We start from the raw sequence: 14,079 nt of genomic DNA, 5'->3' as shown, positions 1-14,079 counted from the left end.
GTGTTTCGGCCAATTAGCTAATGAGGTCGATGGGGACTTGCCGATTGGAAGTCAGGATTGCTTGGCCGATATGAGCCTGAATGGGCCAAGGTGGTAACAAGATGAAGACAGAGTTGGCCCATAGATGATTGATTGGTGTTCGACTCTGATGCGAGTTGTATCCATATGTAAATATTTGTTATTTTGAATAAGAGATAAAATCATAGTTCGTTAGGAAATCAATTGTAACAAGGTATAAATAGGCGCCTCGTGAGGCTTGTAAAACAACCAACAATCATCAATACAAATCTAATTTTTCCATGCAACCTTATTTTCAAGTCAGCGACTTCGCCAACCCTTTTTTCTTTTCCTGAGTTCGTACGAGTTGGTAAGGCTGCATCAACACAACCTCCGGCAAATTTGTAAGTTCTGCATATCGAGTAATATCTAAGCTTTAACTTCGGGCGCATCGCTGTTGTTTTGTTAGATTTATTCACTAGTTATTGATATTTACTAGAATTATAGGTTTTACCTGTTATTTTACTTTTATCATGAGTTATCCAGCTTGAGGCACGAACTGTCGGCTATATTTACATATTATTTATCACCACATAGCCGATTAGATCTGTTTTAGGTATTTTTTCTGTAGCATTGTTTAAGTTACTCTAGTAGGTTTCTTTTACATTTGCCACATGATTATAAGTTGTTTCATAGCCGGTCATCTTTACATTAAATCGGCCAATCTGCTGTTATATCCTTTGGAATAGATCAGAACCTCAGCCGATCGAATCTCTGGAATTTGACATCTTTTCTTGTTTGTCAATCAACAGGTCAAATTGACTGGCACACCGCGCGAACCACACCAGGGTGATAACCCGAATAGGAGTTAAGTAGATTCTCCCGGGTCGTGTGTCCAACGTGGGAGTCGGAGCCACTATCCGATTTTTTTGCATCAACACACTTTTGGCACGTCCGGTGGGACCAAAGGAAGATCCAACATGTCGAAGGCTGCTAAAATCTCGGAAGACAGCATCATTGAGGTCACCGAGGCAGATCTCAAGGACAACCAGGGGGATGAGATGGCAAAGGCTATGGAAGAATTCAAGAAGGCATGCCTGCAGTCCTACAGTTGCACATGGAGCGGGGAACCCATCAAGAAAAACACCCTCCCGACTCCTCGCTAGATCACCATCACTGAAGACTCGGGGAAGATGTCCGAGATGATCCTGTAGTTTGTTTATCAGGCTATGATTGATCCGCCCAAGGTGATGACTCACACAGTATACAATGCCATCATCAGCTCTATGGCCAATGGTGTGGCACAGGGGTATCAGGGACCAGCTTACGCCCCTCCTATCAGCGCGCCGGTTAGAAGCTTCTTGACGGCACCCAGCATGTTCCAATCGACTCCTCAGCTGATGCAGATCCAGAATAGGGGGTACAACACGACATTGCGCCTAGGTTATAGTGGTACACCGCCTTCTCCATCGCAAGTACCATTTCACCCTACACCAATTCCTCCTGTCCAACTGCCATTGATGACATCGGCGCAGTGGGGAACGGCAGGAACACCTGTTGACCTGGATCCATCCACTAGTTATGGAGTGCCTCCAGGAGCTTACGTTCCAAGATCTCCAATGCAGACGTTATTTCCATCAGCTCCCCGACTAAAAGTCCCGCAATATCAACAGACTTCTCCAGAAATCGGCAGGGGGGCAGGCGTTCCAGATCCCCTCAAAGCTGCAGCGCCAATAGTATTGTACGACGAGGCAGTAGATGCGCTACGACACGTCGGTCCTTCTCGTCAGTAGCCTACTGTCCACCCGCAAGATCTGTAGCACGCGCCAATCTTCCACCCAATCACTATGCCGCAAGTTCAAAAGCATACGCCGATTGCTCTGCCGATTGTGCATCAGCAGCAGCAGCAGTAGGTTGATTGGACCGCAAGAATAGCTGATATAATACAAGATCAGTTTGGGCTAAAGCCAAAGGTGCAAACCTACACATACAGGACGCTGTACCTGCCCGCCTACGACCTGTTGTCGTTTCCTCATCGGTACAAGGTACCCGACTTCACTAAATTCTCAGGCTGAGATGACACGTCTACAGTGGAGCACATCAACAGATTCATCATTTAGTGCATAGAATCTGCTGCACATTATGCTCTGAGGGTATAGTTGTTCTCATCATCCCTATCCGGGTCAGCCTTTCAATGGTTCACTACGCTGCCACGCAACTCCATCATCACTTGGGCCGATTTGGAGAAACAATTCCATAAGTACTTCTTTGCGGGGGTCCACGAGATGAAGCTGTCAGATCTAACTAGCCTCAAGCAAAGAAGTGACGAGTCGGTGGCTAGCTATATACAGAGGTTGAGAGAGGTTAGGAACAAGTGCTATAGTCTGGTTTTGACTGATGGCTAGCTGGTCGATACCACTTTTCAAGGGCTCCTACCGCACATCAAAGAAAAATATGCTTCCTAGGAGTTTGAGAGTCTGAGCCAGATAGTACATCGGTTGTCCGGTCAGGAGGTGCGCCCCTTTGACTAACAAAAAAACTTCCAGAAAAAGGTGGTGTACATGGGGGGTCCAATTCAGAAGAGGAGGCAGAAATCGGCTTAGCAGAGTGGGTCAAAGGCAAAAAGCCAATCTCATGCCCATTTGGGAGGAAGGAACCGGAGACATTCGGCTTCGATACATCTAAGGCTGATAAGATCTTTGACTTGCTGCTACAGGAAGGATAGATCAAGCTCTCGCCCTACCACACAATCCCATCGGCCGAACAGCTTAAGAAGATGAAGTATTGCAAGTGGAACCATGCAACATCTCATGACACCAATGAGTGCAAAGTCTTCCGTCAGCAAATACAGTCGGCCTTCGAGCAAGGGAGACTTAAATTCGAAGTCCCAGGAAGCCAGCAAAACCGATGGAGATCGACCAACATCCCTTCCCTGCCAATGTGGTTGACGTCGGCGATTGGAACGCGCTCTAGACCAAAGTGTTGATGTCAGAATCGACCAGAAGGAGCAGGTGATGGACCCCAGGAATCTGGTCTCGGGTGGTGATATTAAAGGAAAAGGCCGAGCAGATACAGAGGAGGAGAACTTGGAGAGGCCCCGTCAACCTATCACGTCTCGGGATCTACTCAACAAATACCAAAGGCAACAGGAAGACACGAGATGTCGGGAAGAGATGATGCGCCAGCATGAGGACCACTGGAGGTATTCGTTCTTCATCCACTACTGGGAAAACAATCTCAGATTGTCGTCGGCTGACACCTGCTCTGAGTGCAAAAGGTCACGCTCCGTAGATCAAGGACAGGAGTCGATCAACAGAAATAGGCTCAAACAAGAAGACAGGCACGTTTCAGTGCATGATCGGCTTGGGGGCAGAGTAAATGAGTATAATCGGCTGGGGGGTAGAGCTAGCGCATATAATTGGCTGGGAGAGATGGCCGACGCAAGAATCTCTAACAAAGATCCATTGGGCCGAGAACCAGACTGGGAACGTACGAAACTGCCGGGTAAACCAGTGAACCCCAGATGGTGCTCAGATGGTTTGACCAAATCCCAGAAGAGAAGGGTCCAGCGCTTACGCCAATGGGAACAATAAGAGAAAGAACAGAGGCAAGCGTTGGATAAAAAAGGAGTCAAGTCTCATGTTTGGCACCCCAGAAGAAAAGCTGATGAACGAGACAACGATTAGGGTTTGGCTGCCGACATTAACATGGTATTCATCTTACCAATGGAGTTCATGGCTCCCGCTAACCGCGATAACACAACAGAGGAAGAAGAACAGATGGCATAATTGGCTTTGGAGCCAATGACTGCCACTTTTGAAAAACCCAAAGATGAAAAATGCCAGCATCTCAAGGCTCTATTCCTCAAGGGGCAAGTCAACGGAAAACCAATCACCAAGCTATTGGTAGATGGAGGCGCAGCCGTGAACATCATGCCATATGCCATGTTCCGAAAACTTGGCAATGGTGAAGAAGACTTGATCAAGATGGACATGATGCTCAAGGAGAAGGCAACATATCTCCAGCCCGGGGGGTACTCTGCATCAACCTCACCATTGGCAGTAAGACCCTACCTACCACCTTCTTTGTCATTAATGGTAAGGGGTCCTATAATATGCTACTTGGGCGAGACTGGATCCATGCAAATTGCTGCATCCCTTCTACAATGCACCAGTGCCTCATCTAGTGGATCGGCAATACAATTGAAGTGGTCACCGCTGACTCTTCTTACAGTGTTGCCACAGCCGACGCGCAACAATGGAGCTACGAACACGTTAGATGCATATCTGGCAGCCTGGGACACTAACTTTTGAAGGTGTCCGATTTTTGTCTACAGCTGATCCAAGTAGTCGGCTCAGAAGAATTGTCTTGATGGATGAGTTCATCCGAGAAGATGGGAAACTTGGGCACGGGTTTACGTTGGCCGATTCGTTAGAGATGGTAGACCTTGGAGATGGTGGCAAGCCGAGGCCAACGTATATTAGTGCTAAATTAGATCCTGAGTATAAGCGTGAGTTAGTGGATTTGTTAAGGGAGTTTAAAGATTGCTTTGCTTGGGAGTATCATGAAATGCCTGGTCTACACCAGTCGATTGTCGAACATCGGTTGCCCATAAAAACAGGGTATCAACCATATCAGCAACCTGGCGACGTTGTAATCCAAAAATTCTACCTGATATAAAGGCCGAAATCACAAGATTGATTGAAGTAGAGTTCATTCGGCAATGTCGATATGCTGATTGGATTTCTAATATTGTTCCTATGTACAAGAAAAACTGAAAACTACGTGTTTGCATTAATTTCAGGAATCTTAACCAAGCTACGCTGATGGATGGATACCCGATGCCGAAGGCCAATGTATTGATAGATGCTACTGTGGGACACAAGGTTATCAGCTTCATGGATGGTAATGCTGGATACAATAAAGTATTAATGGCCGAAGAAGATATTTCCAAAATGGCCTTCGGGTGTCCTAGGCATCTCGGTTTGTTCGAATGGGTAGTCATCACTTTCGGTTTGAAAAATGCTGGAGCTACATATCAGAGGGCCATGAATTATATATTCCACAAGCTTATTAGTGTTTAGGTAGAAATTTACATCGATGATGTCATTGTCAAGTCAAAGAGATATCGACAGCATTTGGCCAATTTGCACAAGGTGCTGGAATGCACAAGGAAGCATGGGTTGAAAATGAATCCGAACAAGTGCGCTTTCGGCATTTCAGCTGGTCAGTTTCTGGGTTTCATGGTCCACGAGCACGGCATTGACATTAACCAGAAGATTATAACTGCCATCAACAAAGTTGTAGCCCCACAAGACAAGACAGAGTTACAATCCTTAATCGGCAAGATCAACTTCATCTGGAGATTCATATCAAACCTGTCCGGATGGATTCAAGCTTTCAGCCCATTGTTGAAATTCAAGCTCGACCAAGAATTTATTTGGGGTGAGGAACAACGGAAAGCATTAGATGACATCAAACAATATCTGTTGTCCCCTCCCGTGTTGCTTCATCCTCAGGCTGATAAACCTTTCAGACTGTATCTATCAGCTGATGAACGAGCTATTGGTTTGGTGCTGGTCCAGAAGTTTGAAGTAAAAGAAAGGGTGATTTATTATGTCAGTAGAAGCCTCTTGGATGCAAAAACCAGGTATTCTCCAGTGGAGAGGTTGTGTCTTTGCCTCTATATCTCTTGCACTAAACTCAGACACTACCTATTGTCGGTGGAATGTGTGGTCGTGTGTAAAGCTGATGTCGTCAAGTACATGCTATCACTGCCAATTTTGAAGGGTAGGATTGGAAAATGGATTCTAGCCCTCTCGGAATTCAATTTGAGGTACGAATTGGCCAAGGCCATCAAGGGTCAGGTAATGGCTGACTTCATAGCCCGACACTGTGGTTCCGTGGACTTTGTACTTTGATGGATCTTCATGTGGGGCTAGATCAGGAATTGGCATAATCCTCATATCGCCTCGGGGGGCAAGTTATGATTTCTCTCTACCGATTGAGGCTTCTGCCACTAATAATCAAGCAGAGTATCGGGCCATCTTAAAAGGCATCCAACTGTTGAGGGAGGTCAAGGCTGTTGTGGTGGAAATATTTGGGGATTCCATGCTTATCGTAGATTAGTTGACTGGAAAATGTGAGTGCAAGGATGATATTTTAAGGATTTATTATGACGAATGCCTCCAGTTACTGAAAGAATTCAAGACCGTAGTTATTGAATATATCCTAGAGATTACAACGAAGAAGCCAATAGACTTGCCCAACACGCTTCTGGTTACCGGCCGATTCATGGCGCTTTGGCTCTAGAATTGGCAGCCGACGACTGGAGGAAAGAGATCGCCGACTATCTAAAAGATCTTTCCAAGAAAGTTGATTGGCGGATACGCTTCCAAGCCACAAAGTACGTATTACTTGAAGATGATTTGTTTTATCAAACGATTGATGGAGTGTTACTCAAATGCCTCGGCGTAGAAGAAGTAGAGATTTTGATTGGTGAGATTCATGAAGGTGTATGTGGGGCCCATCATTCTGCTTTCAAGATGAAATGGATGATTAGAAATAATGGGTATCACTGGCTGACAATACTCAAAGATTGTTTTAAATATTATAAAGGTTGTCAGGACTGTCAAAAATTCGGCAACGTGCTCTACGTCGTTTGAGCCGGTCTATTGCACTGATGATGCTCGGACGAGAAGTCTCGATGAGGCCGATCCGTTGGTGTACCTCTTGTGCACGGTGTTTGAAGGATTCTTCTTCTTGACGCGCCACCTCTAGTTTAGCATTGTCGGCCATGTGTCGCAAGGCTCTAAACACTGGAACCCGCATAGTTTCAATATATGCTGCGGGTGTGAGAGCCTCTTCTGCATCTTCTGGGACTTGGCCTTTGATCTTGTTGAAAATCCGCCGTATCGGTTCGGCGTCTTCCACCAATCAGCCGACGATTTCCTAAAGAAGGTTTCGCATGTTTTGGAGCTTGGCACGGACATCTTCTGGTATTGGGCTCAGAGTTATCTGACGTGATGCGACTTCTTCATCATCAGAGACCGCAACTGCAAAAGAGAAGAGGCTATTGTTTGGTGTATCCTATTCCTATAGAGATGTGGGAAGACATTTTAGCCGACAAAAGTAAGAAATTGGCTGGTAAAGATAGAAGGTTCTTACCTCCTTAAAACAAATCTCTTTTGCCTGGGTTGGCAGAATTGCTAGTCCCATCTCAGGAATCGGCGAAGGTAGTTCATTAGAGGGAGAAGATTCGACAATAATTGGCTCTCTGGTAATGACCGGTGATGTGCTTGCACCAGCCTCCTAGAGAAGGGAAAGGGAAGCATTTGGGAGTATAAAAGAATACTAGATCTATGTGTGAGTCTTGGTTTTCTAACCTCTGAGAATCGTGCAGCCGATAGTCGCTCCAGGGGAATGATCGATGTGTTTGGTGTATCCTGTGCCAAGAATCAGCCGATTTTAGTTGAAAAAGTTATGGAGATTAAGTGAAGAGCGTGTTTTTTACCTCAATCTGATGATTTGCTGGTGGCACATTTCGGCTTGGGGATCGACCGATTGAGGAATAGTCTGCTCCGAGATGAGTTGTGCGACCTGTTAAGAAGGGACGGATTTAGTATTGGTAATACATATGAAAAAGTTAGAGCACTAAGATTACCTGTATGGCCTCCATCAGGAGAGATGCAACTGCCAACCTAGCTTCTGATGCTACCAGGGGATGAATGTCCTGAATTGTCAGCAAGACATCTACTTGGATTGGTGCGGCTGAGGGCTCGGCCGACGTTGCTGCCGATTGGTGGGCTGTCCGAGTTGTCGCCGATTCAGTACGAGCTCGTACCTTGCGACTTGTTTTCTTTGTGGTAGACATTTTAAGCTTGTGCTTCAATCAACCGGTGGCTATGTCTTCCATTGATCGGGCATGATAGCCGCTAAGAGAGTACGGCGTGTACGGATGATGGGTCTCTATAAGCTTGCCGCTCCGACTGTGCGTTGGAGGCACTTGGCTATCGACCTGCACAGAGAAGAAATTATAGTGATGAAAAAGTTCTATGGCATGAAAGAATGAAAGTAAGGAATCGACAGAAAAAAGTATTGTTACCTCTGCGTTTGGATCAGCGTGAACGGGGTCCAGTTGATTAAAATACACCGCAGGGGCCGCACAGAAAAGGTGGAGTTTCCACTTGGCCCACCATAATTTGAATTGCTGAGTAGAGAAGGGTACCACCAGCCAAGTGCTCAGATCGATGGTGTTGGAATCCGGTGTCAGATTGCATAATCTGTTGTATTCAAATCCTATTGAAACCGGTTCTTGAAATTTCACTCGGTCGACGAAATGAACTCCGATTGGCATTTGTCCCAAGCCAAATTGTGTGGCTGCTACCGATGGGTTGTAGAACTCGTATGTTGGGGAGTCCTTCCCAGAAAAGAAGTTCACCGGCAGAATCCTAGCTTTAACTAGGATGTCCATGATTCCCTCATCAAAAGTGTTGGTACTCGAGTCAAAGAAGTCAGGATTCTCAAAAGTTGGATCTTTTCTTTGATATAGATACCAGTTCGTCACATCTTCTCTGAAGTCATTATAAAAGCATATGAAGTGCTCGACTATTCTTGAGGGAGCAAGCTTGCTGCCTGGGAAAGAAGATACAGCTTCACCGAAGGAGGTGCAGCGGCGTCTTGCTGATGGGTCAGTCTCTGATTCGACATTGGGGAAAGTCTTGGTCTTGATCCACTCCTTGAAGATTTTGCTCATGTATAAGTTGAGCCAGCGATTGATAAACCACGAGGGACCACCAGGGTTCCCGATGGGTCCCTCAGATGACAGCTTCACGGCTACTTGATGCAACATGTAGTACACTGACCCTAGCAAGTGTTTTCCCAAAGGGACAGCGGCATCTCTTACTAGTGCTTCGGCCAAAGTTTGCGTGTTGGAGGTAGGACCGGCCGATTTGCCACAGAAGAGATATTTTTCCAGCCACATCATCAAGAAGGTCATGTGCTCCTTTTCCATAATGGGTCCGGTCTTCATGTTCTTCTCGATAAAGCCTTTCCATCCGCCGATGGCTTTCGTCTCCAGCCAATGGCTAGGTTTGATTAAAAGATCGAAAGGTGTATCGGTGGAGGAAATATTGAGGCCAGTCAGCATCAGAACATTGACCAAGGTTGGAGTCATTGGTTCATGGTCGAAAAGAAACGCATTGAGGGCGTCGGACCAGAAATAAGATGCCGCGATGAGCAGAGAATCATTCCTCTCCATATGAGATAGGGACAGATTTATGCAGTGGCTGATTTTTCGCTCATCCCAAAAGACTGTTGGAATTCGAATTACTAAAAAACCAATCTCTCCAAACAGGGGTTGGATTCAGCCAAGACTTGAAGGTGTTTGTCCAAATGTCCAAATACATGGTTCATTGCTTAAAGGGGATCCTGTGAGTTTCTAGGCTAATCAAATCAGTTGGGTCAAGATCTCCCATAGGGCCAAGACTAATGAGTCCAGGGGTGTCGGCCATGGGGTGATGAGGACACCACGAGTACATCTACACCAGCAGCACCTCAGGCGCCTCCAGTTGCTCCTCCACCTCAGGCGCCTACAGTTGCTCATCCAGTTGGGCCAATCACTCGAGCCCGTGCGAGAGAATTAAACTTCATCATGCTGTTAAGGAACGAAGGCCCATCGGAATAGGAAGATGGCCCAACAGGGCAGCCCAGGTGGGGCGCCTAGGGTTGGGCGCCGTGACCCCTTCGGACTCCAGGGGCTGCGCCCCCTTTATTTAGTCCGAGTCCTTTTTGTTTACGACTTGAGTTTTGTTTTACATCTAGCTTTAGCTACTCTTGAACACGCGCAAATACGCGCTGTCCTTGTGATTCAGAACTCCACCTTCGAGTGATATTTAGATTGCTCGCCTCTCTTTCTTGTTCGTTCTTCGATTGCGGACAGGAATCGATCTTCGTGATCAGGCTGATCTTGCACCAGCGAGGTTGGTAACCATCGGGAGTTGGTTCAGCGATTGCATTGGCGCTTCGGGTTCGCTCGTCGTAGTCGGATCGTGAGGGTCTACTTCCACCAAGTCGAATTTATCTGCACTCACCGAAAGATCGGGCACTCCGACTCTATCAAGTGGTATCAGCTTTCCAGGTTGATCGGTGAGTTTTACCGAGTGTTTTTCCCTTCCTACAGTCCACAAAAACCAAAACAAATTTTTTTCAGGTTAGATCCTTTGTCCCAGCAATCGTTTAGCCTCGCACATTCTTTCAATAAGTGTCTTTGTTGAATTTGTGTGCCTACTTGTTCAATTGTTGCTGGTTACTTGTGTTTAATCTTTTGTTTCTCGTTTTTCATTTAACCCTAGTTTTCGCCGCCGCCGCCGTTCCGCTGCTCGCCAACCCTACCAGCCGCGCCCACCGCACCTCCCCCCGCGACAACCGCGCCGCGCCATCCCACTACTCCGATCGCCCCTCCCCTGTCAAAAAAAAAGAGATCGAAAGCAATCAAAAAAAAAAGGAAAGTGCAAAAAAAAAAAAGGAAAGAAGCAAAAAAAAAAAGACGAAGAAGAATCCAACAGGGAGAAGGAAGGTGATTCGGATTTGTTTCGGTGGCACCTCCCTTTGCGCGTGCCGTGACTCCTCCTGGGTCACGACTCTCTGGTGTTAATTCCCCCCTCCCCCACGCATTCCGTGCCAGCCTTTCACTTCCGTATCTCTCTTTCTTGGTCCTTTATTATTCTGAGGTCCGCCTTACTCTAGAGAGAGTGTGTGCCGCAATTTGATATTTGAGATCCTCTGTGTTCATATTATCAGTTTTGGGGCACCCTCTGTGAAAAAAAAAACAAAACAGAAATAAAAAAAAAAGAGGTGCGCCCTCTCCACCTTGCCTCTGTTCTTTCGATTTTTCCTTGTTACCAGCAACTCTTGTTACGTGTTTGGCACTATCTTTCAACTTTGCATTATTGTTTGATTGTGCTAATCCTTCATTTGAGTGCAGCCTTCCCAGAACTCCACATAGTCCTACGACGAGCATATTTTGTTTCTCCAGGCAATCGCTCCTCCAATCTTTCGTGAGTTCCACCGGTTGGTTGCAGTTCGCCCCTGTGTGCGTGGTAAGAACGGATAAGAATTTGATAACAGCACTAGTGTGAGCGCCTTGTGAGCTGTTACACCCCTATTTTGTCGTCGCTTGTGTTCTTGTCTTTGCGCTAACCATGGCAGATGATGTCGACGCGGGGGCTAACCAGCTGCAGGGCATACGGGCGCAAGTTGAAGGGCTTGTCACCGACATTCAGACGATTCATGAACGGCTGGACTCGACGATCTCATCGACGACCGAGCGGTGTGATCAGCTCGACCTTGCACAGACGGCCGCTAAGGCCACACTCGACTCAGTTGTGGCAAGACTCGATGCATTGCACACTACAGTCGCAGAGTTGCAGCAGGGTTATGGTGGTGACTCGGACCAGGACGATGGCGACCGCCGAGGCCGTGCCCGCCGCGTGCCACGCCGTTCCGGTGGTAATGATTCCTTTTCCAAGATTAAATTTAAAATCCCACCTTTTAATGGCAAATATGATCCTGCTGCATATCTTGATTGGGAATTAGAAGTTGAACAGAAATTTTCATGCTATGATATTCTTGCTAATTCTCAAGTTAAAGCTGCTATTAGTGAATTTACTGATTTTGCTTTAATTTGGTGGCGTGAATATAAACACAAACATCCCAATAACATTCCAACCACTTGGGAGCAATTAAAAACTGCTATGCGCCACAGATTTGTGCCTTCTTATTATGCTCGCGATTTGCTTAATAAAATGCAACGTTTTCAGCAAGGTTCCAAATCTGTTGAGGAATATTTCCAGGAATTACAAATAGGAATGATTCGTTGTGGGTTATTGGAGGAAAACGACGCTGCTTTGGCACGTTTTCGTGGTGGTTTGAACCGCGAAATTCAGGATATACTTGATTATAAGGACTACACCGATATGACAACATTATTTGAATATGCTTGCAAAGCTGAACGTGAAGTGCAGGGACGCCGCTCGAAGACATATTCTAACTCTTTTGCAGGAAGAAGCTCGCCATCCAACTCCGCACCCGCTCTCCCTGCGCCACCCACGCCCACCACGACACCGCGCGAGCGAACGGCAAAACCTGCAAGCGCTGCCCCTTCCACAGGCACCGCCCCTCCCACAGGCCGTACACGGGATATTCAGTGTCATCGTTGCAAAGGATTTGGCCATGTGATTCGGGATTGTCCGAACAAGCGCACTTTGCTTCTTCGTGACGATGGTGAGTACTCTTCCGCTAGTGATTCTGAAGATACTCGACATGCGATGCTTGCCACTGACCATGCAGCTATGGAGGTACATGTCAACCCGGGCGACGCCGATAGGTATGAAAGTCTTGTTGTGCAGCGTGTTCTTAGTACACAGGTCGCCCCGTCCGAGAAGAATCAGCGACACACTCTTTTCCATACCAAGGGCGCTGTGCAGGAGCGGTCGATTCGCATCATCATCGACAGCGGCAGCTGCAACAATTTGGCGAGTACCACGCTGGTTGAAAAGTTGTCTTTACCCACTCGTAAGCATCCACATCCATATCACATTCAATGGCTTAATGATGGTGGGAAAATTAGAATTACTCGATCAGTCCGTGTTCCTTTCTCCATGGGTGCTTATTCTGATTTTGTCGATTGTGATGTTATTCCCATGGAAGCATGCTCTCTGTTACTTGGGCGACCTTGGCAATATGATACTGATAGCTTGCATCATGGTCGTTCAAATCACTATTCTTTCATGTTTAAGGGTCAGAAAATAATTATACATCCCATGACACCTGAACAAATTCTTAAAGATGATCTTGCTAGAGCTGCTAAAACTGCTAAACAACTTGAACCATCGACATCTCTTAATTCTGAAATCAAGTTGAATGCTCCTGTTTTGCTTGCCACACGTGCTGATTTTGATGAGTTACGCGATGCTCCTTTGCCATGCTATGCCCTTATATGCTCTAGTGTGCTCGTTTCAATTGGTGATGCACCATCTTTGGATATTCCCCCTGCGGTTGCTAACATTTTGCAGGAGTACGCTGATGTCTTTCCAAAAGATTTGCCACCGGGACTTCCACCACTTCGTGGCATTGAGCACCAGATCGACCTCATTCCCGGCGCCCAGCTTCCGAACCGCGCACCGTACCGTACAAATCCGGATGAGACGAAGGAAATCCAGCGCCAGGTACAGGCGTTGCTTGACAAGGGTTACATTCGTGAGTCTCTTAGCCCTTGCTCCGTTCCTGTGTTACTTGTTCCAAAGAAAGATGGCTCATGGCGTATGTGTGTAGACTGTCGTGCTATTAATAACATTACCATTCGCTACCGATACCCTATACCACGCCTTGATGATATGCTAGATGAGCTTAGTGGTGCCATTATTTTCACTAAGATTGATTTGCGTAGTGGCTACCATCAGATTCGCATGAAATTAGGTGATGAATGGAAAACGGCTTTTAAAACGAAATTTGGGTTATACGAATGGTTAGTTATGCCGTTTGGTTTGACAAATGCTCCCAGCACATTTATGCGTTTGATGAATGAAGTTCTGAGGCCCTTCATAGGATTGTTTGTAGTTGTCTATTTTGATGATATCCTCATTTACAGCAAGTCTATGGAAGAGCATTTAGAACATTTGCGTGCTGTTTTTGATGCTTTGCGTGCGGCCCATTTATTTGCTAACCTCGAAAAATGCATGTTTTGCACACAACGTGTCTCGTTTCTTGGCTATGTTGTTACTCCACAGGGCATTGAGGTGGATAGCAGCAAGATTGATGCCATTCGGGAGTGGCCTACACCGACAACGGTTACACAAATTCGAAGCTTTCTTGGCCTTGCAGGTTTCTACCGTCGGTTTGTTCGTGATTTTAGCTCCATTGCAGCGCCTCTACATGAGCTTACAAAGAAGGATGTTCCCTTTGCTTGGAGTGATTCGCAAGAGGTTGCGTTCAGCACCTTGAAAGATAAGTTAACCAATGCTCCTCTCTTGCAGTTGCCTGATTTTACTAAAGTGTTTGAGCTTGAATGCGATGCTAGCGGTA

The sequence above is a fragment of the Setaria italica genome, chromosome I (genome assembly GCF_000263155.2).
Source record: "Setaria italica strain Yugu1 chromosome I, Setaria_italica_v2.0, whole genome shotgun sequence".
Taxonomy (NCBI): domain Eukaryota; kingdom Viridiplantae; phylum Streptophyta; class Magnoliopsida; order Poales; family Poaceae; genus Setaria; species Setaria italica.
This window is presented reverse-complemented; position numbering follows the sequence as displayed.